The sequence below is a fragment of the Bidens hawaiensis genome, unplaced genomic scaffold (genome assembly GCF_021521415.1).
Source record: "Bidens hawaiensis isolate Kalapana, Puna unplaced genomic scaffold, B.hawaiensis_p1.1 tig00003488_1, whole genome shotgun sequence".
Classification (NCBI taxonomy): Eukaryota; Viridiplantae; Streptophyta; class Magnoliopsida; order Asterales; family Asteraceae; genus Bidens; species Bidens hawaiensis.
Window position 1 is genome coordinate 728,487 of NW_027491195.1, and position 24,784 is coordinate 753,270.

The following is a 24,784-nucleotide window of genomic DNA, read 5'->3' on the forward strand; positions in this document are numbered from 1 at the left end:
CCCCGCATAGTGGGAACGTCGAGAACTAGATTGTTTGAAGCTCCAAGATGGAATTGGTTGTTTTAACATAATTGGTCACTATGTTCAAAACTACCAAAACCTCATGGAGAATCTACACAAGTGGAACTCAACGCTCCTGACTTGCGAGGAGGTTACACACCTACCCGCATCATACCCAAAGATCAAGCAGAAAAGTCGGGAATTTCTGCGTGACATTAGGGAAACCGCGGGAAGAATCCCCACGGACAACCTTAAAACCAAATACTTTTCAAAACCCTTTGATTAAGTCCAAAAGTTCACCTCACTTATTAACAATTCATGAGAAGAACATTGGACTGGGGGGACTTGAAGAGGTAGGTCCCAGCAGAGCCCAGTTGGACCCGCAAGACTCACCTTGAAGAGGGACGTTTGCTCAAGGACCAACTGGTTCCGCAGGATCCACCATGCTCAGAGATGAAGACCTTACGCGCAGTATGACAGCTGTTCCCGCAGGGAAAGCCTCCCAATGGTGAAGTGTCCCGCCTGTCCCCGCAGCTGCGGATACAAGCCATCAGGGAAGGCTACCCGCACTAATAGCAAGGCTACACGCACAAGGCACTAACTCAATAATTCAGTGTCACCTGAAGGAATGAGCAAGGCGGGAATACTCCCGCCCAAATGAGCCAGTCCGTATGCTTCTGGAAGATCTTTTGTACTATACCTGCCAAGGTATGGACAAAATAGACAAGATCTGACCAAAGCAGCCCATGAACCAATCACAGGGTAACAGCTCACTGACAAACAGTACGAGGAGCATGCTCTAGTACTGTTTGTCACTATTAGCCGCTGCCTACTCCCCAACCCTTGTCGTGGCACGCACATAGCCTGCAGTTGGTGGAAAAGGAATAGTACACAGCCGGCCTAGTCACTATCAGCCGCTGCCTACCCACTAACCAGCATGGCACGTGCGCAGCCCGTAGTTGGTAGAACAGGAATATTATACAGCTGGCTGTACCTGCTTGGAAACCTACCTTCGGCTATAAATACTCCAACACCTTGGAACGGTAGGGGCATCTGGTATTTTACCTTCACTAGCTATTTCTCTCAATATATACTTATATTCAGAGTAATCTAGTCTGATTCTCACGCCGGAGGGTGGTCACAAGGAGGAACCCCCTCCTTCTCAGTGACGAGCTCACGGTGTCTATTTTGCAGGTCATCTGAAGAACATCCTTCTTTGCCGGACCTAACCCTCGTGGGAAACATTACTTAACCCCCAGATTATCCGTAATCTGCCCGGGGTCAATTACTGTTTCTTCAAGAATACTCTAGTTTAGAAGTGGATAAATATGTAGGTAGTGTCCGTCTAGTAATTGGTGACTTTCCCAATGGAAACAATCTCTAGAGTTTCTTGATTCTTGAAAACAATTTGATACCAATCTTATCCCTACTATGGAGGCCTAGCTATGTTATCATAATTTTTCAATATTGGATTTGATTACGTTTCATATATGTTTCATGGTATAAGAGCTACCATTAGTGGAGGGGTGTTCTTCGGGTTCGTTTTTTAGGTTTCGGGTTTTTCGAGTCGGATTCTTCGGGTTTCAAAGTTTTAAATCTTGACCCGAAACCCAACCCAAATCTCTTACAGATTTTTCGGGTTCGGGTAATTCGGGTTCGGGTTTTTTCGGGTTGGCTAATCGGGTTTCGAGTATCCTAGAAAACAAACAAACAAAAGAAAAAAAAAACACAAAAACAAAAAAATCAAATTTAAAAACAACAATGCTAAAATTAAAACAACATATTCTTGTTTGCTTATAACAAAATAATCAAATAACAAACCAACATAGCTTGATAAAACAATTCAAAAGAAGAGTAAAACTAACTCGAGCCTTAATCATATTCAATCGGGCGTGACTTGGTTGTTCGATTTCGGTTGCTATTAGTAATAAACGGAAAACATAAATTAATAATAAACAATCGATCCATAATAGTTAGAATGACAACAGTCAATTAGAGCAAGATTATGATAACTTTAGTGGCTAAGACTTAGCTTATTATACATAAAAATATATTTAATTTTAAAACTAGAAGTTTATTCGGGTTTTTCAGGTTGACCCGAAACTTATAAATCAAACCCGAAAACCAACCCAAATTACTTCTGTTCGGGTTCGAGTTAGTCTTTTCTCGGGTTCGGGTTCTTCGGGTCGAGTTAGTTCGGGTTCGGGTACGGGTTTTTTCGAATCGGGTTTCGGGTAAAAGTGACAGCCCTACATTAGCCTAGTTTCTTCCTCTTATCATCACTGTTGTTACTCTTCATCTTCTTTGAACTTGTTCTTCCTCGTCACTCCACTTACACTCAATTGCATAAGACACCTGGGAAAGCACCGACGCTTAGTTCTCGGCATATTGTAGGTAACACTTACGTAATTTCCAACTTAATAGGCCCATCATGTGTAGATGACCAGGTTAGACCTATTGGGCCCGTGGGATTCATTAATATGTAATGGGTTTATGGGGTTGCATATAGGGTTTTATTATATTTGGTAATGTCTTGGTTAGCAAGTTAGGCTAGTCTAGATCAACCGAGTTTTGGTTATACATTACAGTTTATGAAGTTGATGCAACCGAGTTATGGTTCATCAAGAGTCAAACCGAGTTAGGGTTTGAGATATTGTAATCAGTTTTTTAAGTGGGATTTTCTGATTAATATAAACGAGAGTTATTCGTTAGTTTGTGTTTGATTACCGATCCGGGACTTGCATTGGTATCAGAGCCAAGTTCAAGAAATCGATAATCTAGTTAACGGAGATCGGCCGTGAAGGAATTACAAATCGGCGATCAGAGTGCAGGTGGTTACTAGTGGCAGGCAACGAGTAGGTTGTTCGTGTGGTGGAAACTCAGAAACAGCAAGTTTCTGATCCAGGTGTTGCAAATCAAATCAGATCAACATCTATTAGGGTTTGGTTCAGCGGCGGGCTAAGGAGTGTGTTTGCGGTAGCAATCGGATTTGCAGGGGCTTCAGTTTTGCGATTGAATAAAAAAGAAAAAAAGGGTTCTCGTGAAGTGAACTTGCAACAAACAAGGAGAAAAGGAAGTTATTTTGTGATCGGTGGATTAAAAAAAACTTCAAGCAGGTGATTGGTAAGTAGTAAGCTTTTTTGGTTCTTTTGGCTAAAAGGCTAAAAAGAAAGAGGGAGCACAAAAGTCAGAAGAAGTGGTTTTATTTCGAAGAAAAAAATACATATTTTTTTCCGATTAAACAAGTAGGTTTAACCACACTTTATTTTTTATTTGGGTTGAATAAGTGGGTTCAATCAGATTGTGTTTTTATACGAGTTGAACAAGTTATGTTTTGATGAAGGATTTGAAAGATGCGCTCGTGTTTTGATTTGGGAACTAAAAAAGATCAAGGAAGATTGATGTTCGCTCGATTAGATGACCGAGATTGCAACCAAAGGAGTGGTTATGCGAGTTCATACGACCGAGTGAATGGTCGGGAATATGGTCACAAAGGTAGTCGAGTTCGGGAGAGCCGAAAAACACATCTATAGATCAAGAGAAGTTCCAGGGAGATCAAGACCGAGATGATGAGAACCAAGATGGTTGTGAAAACCAAGAATGTCAAGATCGTGGTTCAAATCAGACAGGGCAAAAGTGACATGCTCAGAGTTGAAGAGCCACCTATTTCGAGTATTGTTGGACATAATTTCCAACTTAATAGGGCCGTCATGTGTAGGTGACCGGCTTAGACCTATTGGGCCCGTGGGATTCATTAATATGTAATGGGTTTATGGTGTTGCAATTAGGGTTTAATTATATTTGGTAATGTCTTGGCTAGCAAGTTAGGTTAGTCTATATAAACCGAGTTGCGGTTAGACATTACAGATTATGAAGTTGATGCAACCGAGCTAGGGTTCATCAAGAGGCAAACGAAGTTAGGTTTTGAGATATTGTAATCAGTTTTTTGAGTGAAATTTTCTGATTAATATAAACGAGAGTTATTCGTTAGTTTGTGTTTGATTAGCAATCCGGGACTTGAGTGAGACTCGCGCTTTTATTCACCAAGTTCCCTTGACTAACGAATAACACAACACGTGGGCTCCTATATTTAGGCTCATGTTCAATTAGAGGTGCACAAATCGGGTTTTTCAAATACCCGGGTTCGCGTATGATCGGGTATTGGCAATAACCGGGCCGGGTTTGGGTCCGGGTATTGCCTCTAAAAACCATACCTATGCATCGGGTTCGGGTTGGGTATAGAACCGGGTATTCTAAAATCGGGTATTTCAATACCCTATTTCCGGGTATTGAATAAACCTTATTTTTAGGTTTTTTTGGGGCTTTTTTCGGGTATTTATCGGGTATAGATTGGATTTTTTAAGATGTTGCACTTTTCAGAGGTATTTTCGGGTATTTTTTTAGGTATTTTTCAGGTATTTCGGGTATTTTTTGGGTACTTTTCAGGTAATTTCGGATATAAATCAGGTATTTTAAAAAACCCGGTTTCGGGTATTGGAGAAACCCGGTTCCGGGTATGAACCGGTTCCGGTTTTCGGGTACTACCGGGTATAAATCGGGTCCGGTTCCGGTTACGGGTTTTGGTACTAAAATGCATACCCTATCCGTACTCAACGGGTAGGGTCGGGTACGGGTTCGGGTATCAAAAACCCGGGTATTAAAAAAACCGGTTCCGGGTATTTTTTCAGGTCCGGTTCCAGGTTCGGATTTTTTATGCACCTCTATCTTCAATTTCTCAATTTAACAAAGAAATAATTATTCTTTTTGGGATCAGAATTTTTATACGGGCCAAATGGGCTCGTCTAGTGGATTAGAATTCTCACAACTCTCTCCTAGGTCAACTTTGCATGGGCCTAATTTTCAGAGCATTCTTGAACCTGGCCCAAAATGCTTTTCAGATTTTTCTGTTACGAGACTACACCATATTATGGATTTAGTGCTATGTTATCAGATAAATGCCAACCTATAGAATTGGATTCCTGTTTCTGAAGCTACTGCCATATGATACCGGATGTTTCTTTGGTTCACGATGTAGTTCTATACACTGATTCTAAGGGTTTTTCTTTAGTGTCAAAGACATTTTAGTTATCTATTAAAAAAATTTAACATAAAATCTATTGGTGTTCACCAAATGGATTGCAATAACAATATAGAAACTGTTGGTGTAATCTTCAGTGCGATGACCCAGTTGTCGTGCTTACAAAACTAGTGTTTTTTGAGTTAGTTTTCTCCTATTATTGTCTAAAAAGGAATTGGATGGTTATAATAGAGGTTATTTATAATCAAGTTATAATAACAATCGATAATACAATGAAGGTTTAGACTTAAAATCTATTGTCATTTAGAACCAACGGTGTTTATTAGAACTCAGAAGAGAGAGAAAAGAAAAAAAAAACTGGATTAAAGTCGAATATTTTCAAGCCACCTAAACAAAACTTTTTATTTCTTTGTTCTTTTTTTCAAAAAAAGTGTTTTGATTAGTTATTTGTAGATTATTTCGTCAAAACACTCAAATCAGCTTAATGGACTTCTCTCAATGGGCTTGCATGACCCACCAAATCCAATGAGAAAAATTATTTTGTTTATTTAATTTTTTTTTTTTTTCAAAAATTGGGTTCCAATATGTAGAAACATAGATATTACATCAATATAGCAGGTAGGCGGGCAACAAGCTGCGCCGCCACCCCTTTCTGAATTGCAAACCCTAACCTGCTAAAGACATACCCCTGCCCCTTTGGAGTCGACACATTGCTATGCACAACCTGTTGGACCCTGGTTAGAAAACGGATAGCTTCCGGTGCCAAGGAGCCAAATGTATCAAAAGCCAGAGGGACAAAAACATGTTGGTTCTCTTCACAGGCTTTAGCATGTTTCTCCACCTTCTTCGTTTCAGCCCTTTTCATTGCTTGCCCAGCTACAAACCCATTATCCCTCAAACCAGCTAAGGGAGATACCCCTGTGAGGTCAACACAAGCGTGTTTTCCCTCGGCTCAACCAAAGACGAGCAAATCTGCCGGTCGTAGAGTGGATCTCCCTTCCGTGGGGTCTGTAAGGAAGTTTACGGGGCTTCCTTTTTAGCTGATATCCCAGCTCGCCTTAAGATGTCCCAAAGAACGTCCCGCACCCAATCATGTCGGTATTTGAACCCAGGCATCTCCTTGCAATGAACCGCATGCTCTCCGAATTTATCCAGGCAGGCCTTACGGCAGATCGGACATGTTTCGTCTTCTGGGTACATTGGGACCATCAAACAGTACTTAAGAATGGCCCTATACTCGACCGCAGACATGCTTTGGCCCAAGCCATCAATCGGGATAACGGTCAGAAAATCTTGGGCATGAGGACCTTGTAAGCATTCAAAAACCGCCTTCTGTCGGGGGGACAATCCAAAAACTTCTCCCAGGCTCTGAGCGATTTTTCCAAAAAGGGCATTCGCCAAAGTTTTTTGAGGCTTTGGTGGGGCGGTGTCCATATTAGAGAAACCGCCATGTCAAAGTCTGGGAGAGCGCCATTTAGGCGTTCCAGGGCCTGCACGTAGTCTGGGTCCAGGTCGACAACTCTGCTATTCCTTAAGATGTGATTATGTAGCTTCCAAGACTGAGCCCTCGACGCTACAAAAGCGTAAACCCCAACATCATGAGCCGAAAGAAGGCCTAAACCCCCTAAGCGCATCGGTAAAGATGCAAGTCGCCACTGAAGATCACCAAAGAACGGGCCTCCACATACAACCATGTCTTCGATGGCTTCTCGTAGCCCCTTATCAAAACAGGATACCGCATCATCCATCATATGGGGGTGGCATGTTCGTAACCCAAAAAGCAACTTAGCAACCCCCATGCAAGACCTAAGCAGGAGGAGTTCGCTCTGGGGATCCCTAAGGCAAGGTAAGAGTTTCATAAGATCAACCGCACGAGATGCTCTCCGCCTCGCCAACTCTTTAATAAAGTAGGGATCTCGACTAACAGCCCCTCCAAGGAGCTTTACCTCTCTCTCTGGTCTACCAATCCCACTAGGGAAGAGCCCATCTTTGACTTTCACCCCATTACACGCTGGCCAAAAAACCTCGGTTTTCTTAATATTAAGTTGCAGCCCCAATGATGGCCCTTCCGAGTTGATAATGTCTAGGGCTTTAGCGACTTCGTTGGCACCACCAATAATAGTCCCATCATCCAAGTACCAAGCATGAAATGGGAGGTTACAGTCATTTTGTACCCGGAGAACAAGAGGGTGTAATGCTAAGGCAAAAAGGAGGGGCCCAAGGGGGTCTCCCTGCTGAACCCCAGTAGTAGCCCCTATACAGTCATCATCAACGTACAACCTAGCCGGCTGGGCATAAAGGAACTGGACCCATAGATAGATAGACGGGCAATGATGATGAACCTCTCGGAGAAGGGCTGTGCGGTCGACCATATTGAAGGCGTTGGAGAAGTCCACGGTAAGCATAGCTAAAGAGCCGTCCGCGTGAAAGGAGTTAAGAAACCGGTTCGCGCTGTGAAGCACCGCCTCTGCCCCATTAGGGGTCCCCACCCCAAACTGAAAGTCCCCTAAATACTGAGTCATTTCCTTCCCAACCATCTTCATAGCCACTTTAGAAACCAACCTACGCCAGATAGCCCCCACAGCAATGGGCCGAATTCCATTATCCGGCTTTAATAAAAGGGTAAGGGGGCCGAAGCAATAAACTCAGCGAGCACCTTGGGGCACAGACCCCCTAGCCATAAGTTGACGACTTCACTGATGGCTGAGAGCAGACCCATGGAAGTCATTGATCCCTCACCACTAAGAGTGTTCAACAAGTGTTGCGCCCGCATCCCGTCTCTCCCGCATGAGGTCCCTTTGGGAAATGATCGGATACATCTAAGCACACAGTCCCCATCCACAGAGAGAGTAGGCAGGACGACAGAGCTAGAAGGCAAGGACGGAGGCGGCACCACTGGGTGTTTATCAATGAGGGCTTTCATGGTTGAATCTCCGAGAGGGGCAACCCCACTTGAGCATAATACCTTGACTGCAGCTGTGAAATGACCATCCCTGACTTTCCTGAGACATTGTTTAATATTAAGGCTGTTTTCAGAACCCTCCTCCCCTCCGACCTCTCTTTTAGAAAAAGTGCTCCCCCCCACTTTATCAAAGAGAGAAAGAACCAAGTCAGCAAAACCAGATCCATCTTTCCACACCCCAAGTGCTTGCTGAATGCTACTACATTGCAAAGACTTTCGATTCCCTGACCTGCGTTCCTGCCTAGTGGAAGGTTTCACCACCCTTAAAGTACAACGCGACAACAATAGTAATTTGACCCAATTCTCAATCGAGCCTGGTGAATCCACTACCTTGCGTAAAGCGCATGCCAAAGTCTGAGCAAACGCCAAACGACAACTTGGGGGGATGCTCTTAACCGTTTGAATGGGAAGGGAGAAAACCCGTTCCAAAAGGGATACATCCCCAACCACTCCTACAGATGGACTTGGGTCCCTATCCACAGACACACGATTAGGTTTCTGGATCCCAAAAACAAACGGTCAAACTAAAACCAAAAACAAAAATAATTTAAGTTTAAAATTCAGCTTTTTTTTGTTTTTAAACTAAACACACACTTTCTTAATTTTCTTTTGCTTCTTATCACTGGGCTACATAAAATTTAGGTACTAAATCCATAAGCTAACAAAATAGTCTGAAACAGATGGAAACTTGAAATATTTGACCGGATAACATGCGATGGTAGACAAATATAGGATTTACTATACAAATTTTAGCAATTAAACAACAAGCACAATATTGTTAGACACCCATTCCATTACCCGAAACCCACTTTAGTAAACTTGTTCGAAACTTTTAAGGTTAGTATTAGCTTTTAAAGTGTTAAATTATAAGTATTTAATATTTTAATTCAACTTTTGAGATGATTTTTATATATGGTTTAACCTGATGAATTGCCAACTAATAATTGCAACCACCTATGATAGTAAACGATGATCCATGATACACGAGAGGAACCCCACAAACTCGTTAGATAATGACTAAACATGCTTACGAAAAAGGACGCTATGTAATATTATACTTTTAAAAAAAAAAAATTAAAATACCAAAATTAGTGAGGCAAGACTCCGTCAATTCTCTTTCTTAGTACATGAAACACACAATTTTATGTAGATGGGATATAAAGTAATTAAACAAGTCTCATTCATGAGTGACCGAGCATCGTATGAGGTCTAAGGTGGCGGCTGACCTCTCTAAAACTTCAAATTTTCTATAAACCTTGAAATCAAAGGGTGAACAATAACTTTCATGACACAAAACTTCAAATTATCCAAGAAACCAAAAGTATTGTGAACCTAAATGCAGGGGAAAGTGAATACGGCGTTGTTAGCCGTTTAAGCTTGCACGTCAAACCAATCAAAACTACGTAGTTTTGATTAAAACCTTCTTATTTAACTAATATACCTTCCTGAAGAGGTATGTACCCGCCTCAACACCGAGCGAGGCGGGTCAACCCACAAAATATAGACAAGAGGCTTGAAATCAAGATATTATGAAGGCACAAAGCCAAAACCTATCACATATGCTCATGCATCACATGCTCAGGCATCACGTATGCTCGTGCATCACATATGCTCACGCATCACATATGCTCACGCATATCACATGCTCACGCATATCACATCTGCGCGTGGCGCATATCACATGCTTGTGCATATCACATCTGCGCATGAAACATCTGCGCGTGAGAATAAAGAGAAGACCTCGCGCATCCTCAGGATAGGCGCATATCACACATGCACATAATCAACCTCGTCCTTATCCAAATCAGGATTAGGGCAACCTTGATTGTGCACGTCAGACAACCTTCCAGAAGGTATCTTTTTAAGGAATAAGAATATGCTGATGTTGACAGCTGCCAATGAAAGGTGGACAACTCAGCAAAACCCATGTGCTACCACGTGATTATAACCAATGAAAAAGCACCAGGTGTCCCAAGGACACGTGGCGCAAAGCAATTGGAGGAGGCCAACAAGGCCCTAATTGGGTCTGAGCCCAATCATTGGAAACCCTAGCACTATAAATACCACATCAACTCCACAAGGAGAGACACACCCAATTACAGAGTATTCAGCTATATTAAGCAATACATTCCAATTTCCTTACTCTCATATTATTATCTTCTCCTACAAACTCTTATTCTCACACCGGAGGGTTACCCCAAAGAGGACCCCTCTGTCCCTTTCTGAGGGGTAAGTTTACGGTGCTGTTCATTTTGTAGGTGGAAGAACCTAGATCCCAGAGAACCATCGGTGAAATAGCATAATCACACCCGAGGAAAGTAGATCGTCTACCAGTGAGTCGATCCACGTTTCTTCATTGGCGCCATCACCTGTTACAACGGCAACAAAATCTCATCAGTTCTCTAAAAAAAAAACAAATTTTCACCATGGTTTCTGGCGTTCGTAACGTTGATCAAGTTCTGGAGGATATTGACCAGTAACCGTCCCTTCATCACAACTCCTCATGGCCAGACTGAAACTCCTCCAGACGATCTCACGTTACAAAATCTTACCGGCGCGAAACAAAAAGGACCAATGGGTCCAGAAGATGAAACCAATGACCCCAAAGAATGGCTCATAAACGAGCAACGACGTCTAATGGACAAGTACAATGAGCTGGTCAAACACAAAAAGTCAGCCGACTTAACACAAAGGCTAGCGTTTGACAAGTAAAACGTTCATGGAACAAAAAGGGCGCGCGCGCCGGAAGATGGTCATTCTGTTCACACTGCACACACTGAGTTTAGTGATGAAGAAGTGCACAGCATGAGGAAGACGCGAGATACTCATGCAGGAGGCTCACAGCTCCGCGCGCACGTGAACATGGCGCCTGGAGCCAAAGCCGATCTGGATCTGCACACGCCGTACAGCCCACCAGTGAGAGGGCAAGTGGACGTAACCACACCATACAGGCCAGCCATCTTGGTAAAACATTCAAAATTCACTGAGCGCATCGCGAAGGCCCCCATTCAGCACAAAACCAAGATGCCAAGTGGTTTGGGCAAATATGACGGCACAACAGATCCAGACGATTTCTTACAAGGTTTTTACAACACTGGAAACTTAGAAAGCTGGACGATGCCAACATGGTGTCACATGTTTGCTCGCTGCCTCACGGGCGCGGCGCGTGTCTGGTTCGAGAGCTTGCCGACTGGGCAAATCGATGGGTTCGAGGAACTATTGGAAAAGTTCCAAGCCCACTTCGTACAGCAGCGCAGACACACGCGCGACCCTGACGACATCATGCACTGCGTGCGCGGGAATGATGAAACGATTGAAGACTACATAACTCGTTTCAATCAGGAGTCTCTGGCAATCGGAGGTACCACTGAGCAACTCTTGCGCGTGGCCTTTATACAAGGCGCGCGCAGTGATCAACTCCGCCGAGCTCTCGTAAGCAGAGATGGCATGCCAACCACTTGGGCCAAGCTAATGGAAGCATCGCGAGTCTTCGCGAGAAATGAAAAACAAATTGCCCAAGATAGGGCAAGAGAAAGAGGGCATCAAGCTGAGACACCGCGCAGCAACGAAAGAAGGGGCAAACAGAACTCTGTATGGTCCAGGTTGCAACCAACCAGTTTTTCTTCCACAGAAAAGCAGGCGCAACCAAGCTCACCCCAGCCCCAAAAAGACGTTCGTAATCGCGGGGAGGGTGACAAGAGGGAAGGCGGCAGAGATTCTAACAGACCTCTGCCAAGAATATGGACTCCCCTCACTAAAACGCCTTCACAAGTGTTAAGCACTGAGAATGTCCAGTTCAAAAGCCCCAAGCCACTACACTACAAGGGACCATCAAGCAGTGGCAAGTACTGTGAGTTTCACAAGTCCACAGGACACAACACTGATGCATGCCACCACTTGAAGGATGCAATTGAAAAAGATGTGAAATCAGGCAAGCTGGCTCACCTGGTGAAAAACTCAAGACCAGAAAATGAACAACCAGAAGGAGCCTCAGCCAGCAAAAAGTACAAAAGAATCTGTGTAGCCGAGGGAGGAAGGCAAGGGCAAATATCAAGAAAGAGAAGCGCGCAAATCCAAGGAGATTGGCGCGACCAACAAGTAATCTTCCCAAGAATCAGGGGAGGCCCTTCTATCAGCAGTCCTCTTGTCATCACTACACACATTGCTCATTATGAAGTGTCAAAAGTCCTGGTGGACACTGGCAGCGAATCAGACATCATGTATGAGCAATGTTTCAGGAAACTGGATCCGGCAGACCAAGCAAGGCTTGAAATTGTGAATGCACCAATCTCTGGTGTTTCAAATGAAATCATTCATCCCCTAGGTCAAATACAATTTGAACTAATCATGGGGGATGAAAAACACAAGCGAGCCGAAGTTGTCAACTTCTTGGTCTTGCCCACCACTTCATGCCACAATATGATCTTGGGTAGGGGAACGATTGCCCAATTCAACGCCATACCGTCGCCAGCGCACGGCGCGTTGGGGTTCCCAACACCAACAGGTGTAACTTTTGTATACCGAGATCATTTGTGTGCAGTGACAAGTACTCCGCGGGAAGGGATAATGAAACTTCCAATGGCAGACAACGCGCCAGAGGAATGGATTCTCAACCCAAAATTCCCGGAGCAAACAATCACAATTGGCGCTACGATATCAGACGACACGAGGTTGAGAATGAAAAGATTGCTCACAGCATATATGTCGGTCTTCGCGTGGCAACACTCTGATATGACTGGGGTTCCGCTAGACCTAGCGCAACATTCTCTCAACACGTTCAAGTCTGTAGAGCCAATTGCTCAAAAGAAGAGAGTCATGGGGGATGAGAAGGCGAGGGCCATGAATGAGCAGGTTGAGGATCTATTGCGCGCAAACATCATCCGCCCGATACGATACCAGACATGGGTAGCCAATCCTGTGATGGTAAAGAAAAGTAACGGGTCGTGGAGGATGTGCATTGACTTCAAGGACCTCAACAAAGCGTGCCCAAAAGATTGTTACCCCCTACCAAACATCGACGCAAAGGTGGACTCCGTGGCGCCATTCAAGCTCAAATGTTTCCTGGATGCCTACAAGGGCTATCACCAGATTCAAATGGCACCACAAGACGAGGACAAGACCGCCTTCAGAACCGACAAGGGTGTTTTTTGTTACACAAAAATGCCCTTTGGACGCCCTTTGGACGCCCTGCTTGCGGTGCGCACATATAATGTATATATGTGTGAACCCTTGGGTGGGCAAAAGTAAAATTGCACTAATTTTGACGTTATTTTACTAATCACGTGAAAATAACGTTAAAAGTGGTGGAAGGTTAATCAGGCATCATGTGGTGGCGTTGATAGCCGAAAGACAAGGGCACATGCACCAATCAGCCGGTGTCCCGATGATTGAGTGTTATGTGTCTTATGTCCAAGGCTTGATTCAAAACTACTATCGAGCCGGGGGTCTCACCGGAAGCAGCCTCTCTATCCCTATGGGATAGAGGTAAGGCTGTCTACATCTTACCCTCCTCAGACCCTACCATAGCATTGCTATTGGTGGGATATACTGAGTACGATGATGATGATGATGATGAAAAATGCCCTTTGGTTTGAAGAATGCGGGAGCCACCTACCAAAGACTTATGGATGCTGTTTTCAACGAGCAAATTGGAAGAAACCTAGAAGTCTACGTGGATGATTTGGTGATCAAAAGCAGGGAGGAAAAACAAATGCTCAAAGACATCGAAGAAACCCTTGGGCGCCTAAAGGAAGTTAACATGAAGCTCAATCCGAGCAAATGCACTTTCGGCGTACAAGAGGGAAAATTTCTAGGAGTAATGGTCACCAAGGATGGTTTCAAGGTGAACCCAGAAAAGGTGGAGGCCATCCTTGACATGCCCTCGCCATCCACCATGAAAGAAGTCCAGAAGCTGAATGGTAGATTGGTTTCAATCAACAGGTTCCTAGCGAACCATGCAAGCAAATCTACCCCATTTGTCAACACATTGAGGAATTGCTTAAAGAAAAGCCAATTCAAATGGACTCCTGAGGCCGAGCAAGCTTTCAGTGAGATAAAAGAATGTTTGATAAATCTGCCCGCGCTCACAGCTCCACTTCCTGGTGAAACTTTGACATTGTACCTATCAGCAGGAGAGCGCGCCATCGGCGCAGTATTGTTGGTGGATCGCAAGGGAATCCAAACGCCAATATACTATGTGAGTCGGGTGCTGACAGATCCTGAGACGCGCTACTCCATCATGGAAAAGTTAGTTTTGTCACTAACACACGCGTCGCGCAAGCTTCATAGATATTTCAATGGTCATCCCATTGAAGTATTGACTGGTTACAACATCCAGCAAGTCTTGCGGCGCCCCGCGCTCTCGGGAGGCTGACAAAATGGGCGCTGGAATTAGGAGAGCACACGATCGCCTATAAGCCCCGTCCAGCAATAAAGGGACAAGTCTTAGCTGATTTCATCGCAGAAATCCCCGAGGGAAAAATTGAAGAGGCTCAGCGCGAGGCAGATCCTCCGCGAGCCAATGATGAAGAAAATGTTTGGAGATTGTTCACTGACGGAGCTTCAAACAACGAAGGGTCCGGCGCAGGCCTAAAACTGGTGGATCCAGAGAATCATGAATATACTTACGCCATCAGGTTGGACTTCAAGAGCACCAACAATGAAGCTGAGTATGAAGCCCTGCTGGCTGGCCTGCGCATCGCGCACAAATTCGGAGTTAAAAAGCTAGAGGCCCATGTTGATTCATACTTGGTAGCAGCACAGGTCAATGGCCTTTATGATGCCAAGGAGAACACCATGCCTCTGTATCTAGAGTAGGCGAAAAAGCTCATCGAGCAATTTGACTGCTTCAGAATCATTCATATTCCGCGCAGTGAAAACAAATCTGCCGACGCGCTGAGCAAGATGGCATCAACCAGCTTCGATCGCTTTGGCAAAGATGTCAGAGTAGAAGTAATGACCAACCCGTCGGTGGGAGCGAAGTCTGTCCTTGTAACTCATACAACCCCTTCATCATGGATAACTCCAATAATGGAATTCTTGAAAGAGGGAAAAGTACCAGACGATCGCGCACAGGCGAGGAAGATAAGATACAAGTCGCAAAACTATGAACTGCTTGATGGTACACTATATCGACGCTCTTATCTTGGACCGCTCATGAAATGCCTTGATGCTGAGGAAGCAAGCTATGTGATCAGAGAGATACACGAAGGAATCTGTGGAATACATGCTGGCCCGCGCATGGTTGTTACCAAGGCAATGAGCGCAGGTTACTATTGGCCAGGCATGTACTTGGACGCTTTAAAAGAGATCCAAAAATGCAAAGCATGTCAGAGCTATGCGCCAAACACCATGCGGCCAAAGAACAACTTGATTCCGGTGACCTCCGCATGGCCTTTCCACAAATGGGCAATCGATATTGTGGGTCCCCTACCGCAAGCGCAAGGACGAGTAAAATTTTTGGTAGTGGCGGTAGACTATTTCACAAAATAGGTCGAAGCCAAGCCACTAGCAAAAATAACAGCCGAGGCGATGAAGCAGTTTATTTGGAGCCACATCATATGCCGTTTTGGCTTGCCCATGGAAATTGTGAGCGACAATGGCAAACAATTCACTGACAAGAAGATATCCAGCTGGCTCAAGGAATTGCGCATCAACCAAATTTTCACTTCAGTATACCACCCTCAGGGGAATGGCCAAGTGGAACGCGCGAACCAAAGCTTGCTGAATGGGCTGAAGAAAAGGTTAGAGGGAGAATCCCATTCTTGGGTTGACGAGCTACCTAATGTCCTGTGGGCGCACAGGACATTAAGCAAAACCAGCAATGGCGAATCCCCGTTCAGCCTAACCTATGGAACGGAGGCAATGATTCCAGCAGAAATTGGATGCCCATCCCATAGAGTGCTCATGATGAACAAGATTGATAACGACCGCGAAAGAAGGTTGGATCTCAACTTACTTGAAGGGCGCAGAGAGGCGGCCATCATCAATGAAGCCAAGTACAAGAAAAAACTGGAAAAATATTACAATCAGCGCGTGAAAGAATGCCACTTCAAGAAGAATGATTTTGTCCTTCGAAACAATGAAGCTAGCCGCGCGATACCCCCGGGAAAGATGTCCCCCAATTGGGAGGGACCTTATCAAGTATCGGAAGAATTGGGAAAAGGCGCATACGCTTTAAAAGATTTGAATGGAAAGAAGATCCCGCGCGTATGGAACGCGGCACAGCTTAGAAAATGTTTCATGTAAAATTTGTAATCATGGCTCTTTAAGCCATTATGAATAATGATACGCGCTATCTTCTCTTAATGTGGATTCTATTACCTTTTGCATACATGTTTCAAACTTCCCTTTATTAATTTTGAGCAATATGACAACATTGTATTGACATCAAAACAAAAAATAAAACGAAGTAAAACATACATGCGCGAGCTTCAAGCTCAAACGCGTTAACGAGTCTTAACTCTAAAACGTCAGGGCCTTAGCCCAATAATATGAGCCTTAGCTCAGGGCCTTAGCCCAATAATGTGAGCCTTAGCTCAAATCACTCACAACATCCATCCTACATGCTGCGCAGCCTGACCATAAAAATACCTGAGCACAACTAAGGCGAAGCAAATGCCAAAACATAGTTGTTAAGGTCTCAGGTCGAGGTCGAGCATGAAATTGTAATGGATATCAGAGTAAGACATACTGACACGTAAAGGCTAAAAAACTCATAATTCCCTATAATAAATGCGCGATAACGTCGCGCAAAAGAGGAATAATGAAACGCCAAAGCACGTGTCAACATAGTCAGGATATTGCAAAATCACTTACAAATATGACAAGGATTAAGTAAAATAATTTCCTTACAACCTTGTTCTTATTTCAACGTGCAAGCATATTTTATATTCAACAAGCAAACATGCTACATAAAGAGATGAATGGGGAATGCGCAAGATGCGAAGAAGGGAAAAATAAAATTTCATTCCAAAGCATTGAAATTTACAAGTTTACAAGATGATGAGATACAAACTACAAATAAAAATAAAAAACATGAAGGGCTTCTCAAGTCTCCACGTCGACGTCAGCCTCTTCATAGTCCTCATCACCGCCCTCAGCATCTGGCGCAGCCCGCTCCTCGTCATCTCCAAACTGACCATAGTCAAGTTGTTCGTCCTGAATGGAGTCTTCTATCACAATAGTGTCAGGAGCGGATCCTTTGGCCACGCCAGAGCCGCTAGCAGGGGCAGCATTCCCCGCGCCATCATCGCTGCCACCAACCCCTTCGCACTCGTCAAGTAATTTCTTTAGCGCGCCGAGATCGGGCTGGTCAGCAAGCGCGGATATCTGCAAATCATAAGGAAAAATATGAGTACAAAAAGACTTGGAAAATAAGTCAAGGTAATCTCATTAAGGTTAAAATACCTGCGCAAGGATGGGAATGGGAGTATTCAAATACTTCTCCCCCATCGCGGCCATGTCCGCGCAGGCAACGTCGCTCTGATAAGGGTAGTCGGATGGGTTCTTCTTCAACATGCCATATTCATAGCCATCCTTAAACCCTTCAGCTCGACCCACCAAGCGCGCGGCAGCGTTGCAATCCATCACAAGGGCCTGAAACTCGTCTGAGTATTTCATCGCGTAAGCGCAACGAGTCATACCCTGTGAGATTAGCCATTGGCGATCCTGCGCGAGGGAAGCAACAGACGTCTCAAGAGCAGGAATCTGAGAGTTTAACAACTCAACAGTTTCCTTAGTCTGTTTCAGCTCCTCTTTGTCGGACGCTGCTGCCGCCAGGGCTTCTTCCTTTTCCGCTCGCGCAAGCTCGAGTGCTTCCTGGCTAGACGCTGCCGTCGCCAAGGCTTCATCTTTCTCGGCCTGCGCGGCCGCCAGCTTCTTCTTCAGGCGCGCAACCTCACTCTCCAGTGATGATTTGTCAGTTATAGACTGGACGAGAGCTTGGTCACGCGCCTCCGCATCAAGCTCCAAGTCGCGCACTCTACGCGCGTACTTGGCCGCGTCTGCCTCGGCCGCCTGTAGCTTCTCCCGCGCAGCCTGTAGCTCATGCCCGCGCTTCACGAAGGCGGTGTTGGCACTTGCTCTGTTCTCACTGAGCTCTGCTTGGAGCTTCTCAGCTCTCTCTCGAGCATCAGAAAGATGCCAAGCAGACACTTTAGCCTCTTGCTTGGCTTCCGCAAGAGCATCACGTACCTTTACGTAATCATAGCGAAGCTCTTGGGAGGCAGCAAAGAAAGCCGACCCAGCAAACAGATGATCGTTGAGCAAGTCATCGCGAGCGCGGCCCTCCTGAAACCTCCTTTCAGCTGGAGGCACAGAATGAGCCCAGAAGTCCTCACACACACCCATGGACTGAAATGAGCTGTCCTCAGTAATGTTCCATCTCGGGCGGTAAATGTGATCGGCTTCCTGCAAACACAAAGTAATGATCTAAGTCATCAAAACACTAATATGGAAGTCCGCGCAGCGGAGAAAAAACGAACCTATACCTGCGGGGATGAAGCAGAAAAGTCAGCGCCAGCCCCACGAGAAGACTGCGCCGGAAAATCTCGTGGCGCTGCAGGGCTGGCGCGGCCGCCGTCGGAGTCTTCAACTTCAAACTCCTCATCCTCCTCTGAAACAGGCCTTTTCTCCTGCGACCTAGAACCAAAATCAGTCTCGCGAGGAGGGCTATGCGCAGGAGGAGGTGAGGGAGGTCTCGACGCCGCCAGGTCGGCGCGTAAAACGGCCTCCTGCTCCTTAGTAATCCCGATGAGGGGAGATTCAATGCTTGCAGGAGCAGGAGCAGAACCAACGGCGCTGGCACCGGCGCCAGGAGTGCCGCCTGCAGCTTGTACGCCAGCTATGACTCCTATGAAAAAATCAACAAAAAGATATGGTTCATAACTTGATCTAAAAGGAAAAAGTCAGAAAATAAAAGCGCAATACATACCTTGGCGCAACGCCGTTCGCGAGTCAAACATCGCCATGAAGTCCATTCTCCCCTTTTTTGAGGGTAAAACAGGGGACTTCGAAGCGACCTCCGGCGCAGCCTCGGCATCTTGTTGCGCTTGAGGTTGATCCACCAAGGTCGCCGGCTCTACAAACATTTGAGTGAGCAAAGATTCATTAGTAATTCTATCAGAATCGCGCTCATAGAACCATAAAAGATAACCAAAGGATAAGCAAAGTATACCTGTCGAAGGCGCAACGCCGCTTCCCTTTTCCAACGCGCGAAGGGAGGAGGTAGTGGCACCATACCTCGTGTGGACAGGAGGTCTGCCCACTTTTTGAGGCAAGGAAGACAAGGAAAACTTGGTGGTAAACCCCTGGGTTTTCTCAAGTCCCTTCGCCTGAGTAGGAGGATCCTGAACAACAGGGGCATCATCTTTCTTCTGTTTCTTACTGGCCCCTGCGCCAGTTTTCCCTTTAGCCTTACGCTTTAGTTGGGGCGCCTCCTCCTCCTCCTCCTCCTCCTCTTCCGCGAGCTCCAGCTCGTAGTTCTCAAGCGCGTCTACAATACACGCAACAGAAAGGTTAGCCAAATCTGGTATTATAAAGGCATATGCATAAGTACAAAGGCTTACCAGGCGCATCGCTGTCAAAGAGAAATCCCAGATCAACAGGGATGAACATGTCATCAAAGCGATCGGGGAAGCCAACCTCCCCAGCGCCCAGCGCGACGGAGCCACCCTCCATATGCTCATCATAGGCGGCGTGGACATACTCCTTGCTGACTGCACAAAACAAGTCAAATGATATCAGCAAAACGAATTATATTCGCGCAGAAGTAAGGCAATGAGATTAACTTACACAAGCCGTCAACTTGGATAACGGGCTCAGTCGCGCTGTCGGCCCACCTCCTGCTCATACCAACCCCCACCAGCGCCTCCTCGCAAATGTTCTTGGCGGGGGATGGTTCGGCAGTCAACTTTTTTACCCAGGCGCCAGTTGGGTTCTTGAAGACACCCACATCCGCAGGCGCAGAAGAGATCGCGCGCATGGTCATGCGGATGGGGATCACGCCAGCCCTGATATAGAAAAATCTCTCAGACCAGTCATGAAGGCTCTTGAATGAAACAGTGCAGCACTTGACCTTCTGACTGTGAGGAATAAATGAGAACCAAGAATCTTGGATCTTGGGCTTATAAAAAAACTGAAAGCGCCGAGGGGTGGGCTCCTCGCGCTGAGATTTGCACATAAACTCAAAGTGAGTCATGCGCACGAGTCCAAACGGATGGACTTGGGATATATGAATCCCATAAAACTTAAGCAGCGCACCCACAAACCTTGTCATCGGGAGACGAAGGTTGCAGTGGGTGAAAAAATGGCAATAAAGGGATATATAGCCGGTGGGCGGGTCCGCCGCCGTTTGCCCGGCCGCCGGCAGCATGCAGCCATACTCAGGGAGAAAACCCTGAGAGGCGATAAGGCTGTCAAAATCGGCCTGCCTCAGTTTGCAGGGGATCTCATCCCACTTCTTCACTGCCTTGGTCCTCCCTACCTCCTCCGATGAGGCCTCAGCAGCCCTCTTCCCCTTGCCGGTCTTCTTCAACGTAGACATCACTAACGATTTCACACGGCGATGGATGGGGGAGATTGTGTTGTCTGAGCTATCAGACATGCAACTATAAAATCGAACAAGGGATGCTTCTAAAGAACAGAGATCTGGAAGCAGAAGACAGGTAATCGGAATAGAATGAACGAAAGAAAAGAGCTCTGAATAAACAACAAGGAAGATGAAGGATTAAAACTCTAAGGGCTTGCTTTTATAGGCCCAGGAGAGAGAAAAATTGGTACTGATTGGACTTCACGCGCCCCCACTCGCAGATGTAAACCAACGCGAGCGCGACACGTGTCCCTGACACTGTGTGAGGGGACACGAAAAGAAACGATACAGGTGCTGCCAGAGTTCACGCGCCACCACTCGCAGGTACGGACCAACGCGAGCGCGACACGTGTTCCTGACACTATGTGAGGGGACATGAAGGGCAACTGTAGCACCTCGAGCACACGAAAAGTCTGACACGTCCCCATCACTGACGCATGTCAGCAACAACCAACCACGTGCAGGGACGATTCGTTTTCAACCAAAAGGATAGAATTTCGCGCAACGATGAGTAACAAGAAGAAAAGACAAACCATATTAAAAGAGCAAACTATTAAGTCTAATATCTATCTTACCTCGCTCGCGCGAGACAAGACACACATTAGACTGGGGGGGCTTGAAGAGGTATGTACTCGCGTCAACACCGAGCGAGGCGGGTCAACCCACAAAATATAGACAAGAGGCTTGAAATCAAGATATTATGAAGGCACAAAGCCAAAACCTATCACATATGCTCATGCATCACATGCTCAGGCATCACGTATGCTCGTGCATCACATATGCTCACGCATATCACATCTGCGCGTGGCGCATATCACATGCTTGTGCATATCACATCTGCGCATGAAACATCTGCGCGTGAGAATAAAGAGAAGACCTCGCGCATCCTCAGGATAGGCGCATATCACACATGCACATAATCAACCTCGTCCTTATCCAAATCAGGATTAGGGCAACCTTGATTGTGCACGTCAGACAACCTTCCAGAAGGTATCTTTTTAAGGAATAAGAATATGCTGATGTTGACAGCTGCCAATGAAAGGTGGACAACTCAGCAAAACCCATGTGCTACCACGTGATTATAACCAATGAAAAAGCACCAGGTGTCCCAAGGACACGTGGCGCAAAGCAATTGGAGGAGGCCAACAAGGCCCTAATTGGGTCTGAGCCCAATCATTGGAAACCCTACCACTATAAATACCACATCAACTCCACAAGGAGAGACACACCCAATTACAGAGTATTCAGCTATATTAAGCAATACATTCCAATTTCCTTACTCTCATATTATTATCTTCTCCTACAAACTCTTATTCTCACACCGGAGGGTTACCCCAAAGAGGACCCATCTGTCCCTTTCTGAGGGGTAAGTTTACGGTGCTGTTCATTTTGTAGGTGGAAGAACCTAGATCCCAGAGAACCATCGGTGAAATAGCATAATCACACCCGAGGAAAGTAGATCGTCTACCAGTGAGTCGATCCACGTTTCTTCACTTCCCCTTTTATATAGTAATCTTGAATGTTCAAATCATTTTTTCCCCTTAAGTTTTCCCCAATTCCTACCACAAAATATAACTTAGTTTTCAACCTTTTGGATCAGCTCATGCGCGCAATTGGCTTGCCATTTTTGGATTATTTTATATTTTTCTTTTGAATTTTAATTAATGTATTTACAGTGAGGTCATAGTTCAATAATAAATAAATGAAAAACAGATTTATACAATAAAATCACAAAAACCACATATTGAAAGCTGCAAAATTTTTACTCCTTAAAATAGTATATGAGTGACTTGATTTCTTGGATTATTTTGTTTTATTTTTTCTTTTCAATTTTTAAGTTCCGTATTATTCTCAGTTATGTCATACATAATACTTCAATTATAAATAAATGAGAAACAAATTTATCCAATAAAAACATAGAATTCCATCTTGAAAAACCTACAAAAACTTTTCTTGGTTGAAATCACAATAGCCAAATTTGTTTCACCTTTCAAAAAGCACAGTCTGCACAGATAGTCTAGTCCTAAGTCAAGATATGGAATTTTTGTAAATATTGAAGGGATTGTAAATTAAATAGGGGTTTTTAATCAAAATTATGTAGTTTTGATTGGTTTTGACACGTAAACTTAAACGCTAACAGCACTGTATTCACTTTCCCTAATGCACAAATATGTTAACATCCATATAAACCCACCGATGTATAAACACCATCACCAACATTCATAAAGTTACATCGGTTCCAACCCAAATGAATCCACTCCAAAATCTTTATTTACACCACTATGTTTTCTATATGCACACAAACAAAAGGGTTGTCCAAAACAACCCAAATTTCACCAAATTACACAAACATCATCATAAAAAGTAACAAAACCCAAAAACTGCCCACTAAAAACCTTTGGTCCAGTCATGAGTCCACATTAAACCGACCCGTTACCATAAACAAGTTCAAATCTTGACCGACTCAACTCGTCCGAGTTGAGCAACGCCTCCCAATCAACCGTCTCTTCCTCTTCATATTTCTGTAACATCACTTCCAAAATCTTGTTCGCCTTCTCTTTACACCTATCCGCTCCCGTTTCTCGTTCCTTTATTAACAATTCCTCGGCCCCGGCCTCCTTCGCAAGCCCTTTAAACCTTAACCCGCCTTGACTCAGCCCATATAAAGCCCCCAAGCAACTCTCCCGAGTCGACTCGGAGTCAAACTCACCCCGACTCAATAACCCGAGTAAACATTCCACCGCACCACCATCCAACATTGCGGCCCGGCCCTCCACACTCCCAGCTAAATTACACAACACCAACATAACCCGACCCGTCATATGACCCGACTTGACCATGTTTAAAAACAACTGAACCGACCCGAGTTTGACCAGCTTTGACCGGTTACTTTGAACAAGAGATACATGGTATAAAGCCAACGCGGAGTCATGACGTGTCCTCTCCGAGCCGGACCGCAGCGCGTGGAGTAACGGCGTCAGCGCGCCAAGTACTCCAATAGCCGTTTTATTCTGTTCATCCAAAGCCAAACTAAACAACGCGCCGGCGGCGTGGTCTTGCGCTTCAACGAAGCCGCTTCTTAAAACGTCTATTAACGGCGGAACGATTCCTGACCGTACGATCTTCACTTTATTCGCGCTTTCTAACGATAAGTTAACCAACGCCGCAACGGCGTTAACTTGTACGGTAGAGTTTCTCGAAACGATTAAATGCCGAAGCGCCGATAATAATCTCGGCGTACAAAACTGGATCCGGGTATCCGTTTTCGTTCGGGTTATATTTCTTAATGAAACGACGGCGTTTTCCTGGTCGGAAATTAACCCGCTCTTTAGTTGATTAATAATCTCTTCATCCTCTTCTATTAAGTTATCGATTTCCGAAGACGAAGAAGATGAACAATATAACGTACGAGTAGCGAACGAATCGACTGCGGTGACCGCCGTCGTCGCCGCCGAGGCCACGGGGGCGACAACGGAGTCCTCCGACGTGGACGACAAGCAACCGGAAAGTTTAATTTGTGGGTAATTTGGGGAATCTTTAGTTAACGACTGTACGATGGCTAAAGCTGAACGGAGATCGATGGGTTTTGGGATCGGAAGGTAGGAGTTGGTTTTACACCAGTTGATAATGGCGGATTTGAGGGCGAGATTGGGGATAACGGGGGTGAAATCGACGGTGGTGAGGATGGTTTTGGGTTTGAAGGAGAGGGAGATGCATGCGAGGACGCAGTTGCGTTCGAATGTTTGGCCGGAGGAGACGATTACGGGGTCGGCCATGAGGTGGCCGGAGATGGGGCAGATGAATTCCGGCGGTGGTGTGGGTTTACGGAGATTGGAAGGTGATCGGAGGAGACTGAATCTCCAGCGGTGCTTGGTGCTGCCCATCGGAGTATTATTATTTATTATTGGTTGTTGATCGGAAGGGATAGTGTAAAGGGAATCGAAAGAGGAAAGAAGAAGAACATATTGGGAAAGAGAATCAGAGAGGAGGTTATGGGTTGGGATTTATGGGTAGTATAAACACGTAAAGCTAAGATGTTGAGTTCATCATAATTCGATTTATTATTTATTATTATGCTCTTGTTTGTGATGGAATGGAAAGAAAAAGAATTAGTGTTTCATGTAATTCAAGTCTTTCTCTATCTTATAGTTGGTGGCACTGGGTAATTATGGAAGAACAAGTGATTAAGTGGCGT

The 24,784-nt window shown here is 45.2% G+C and overlaps 1 pseudogene; it reads right to left on the minus strand.

Annotated features, from left to right (window-relative positions):
- Nucleotides 1–22,826: 22,826 nt before the first annotated feature.
- On the minus strand, nt 22,827–24,473 carry LOC143623486 (U-box domain-containing protein 40 pseudogene; annotated as a pseudogene).
- Between the last annotated feature and the right edge of the window lie 311 nt (nt 24,474–24,784).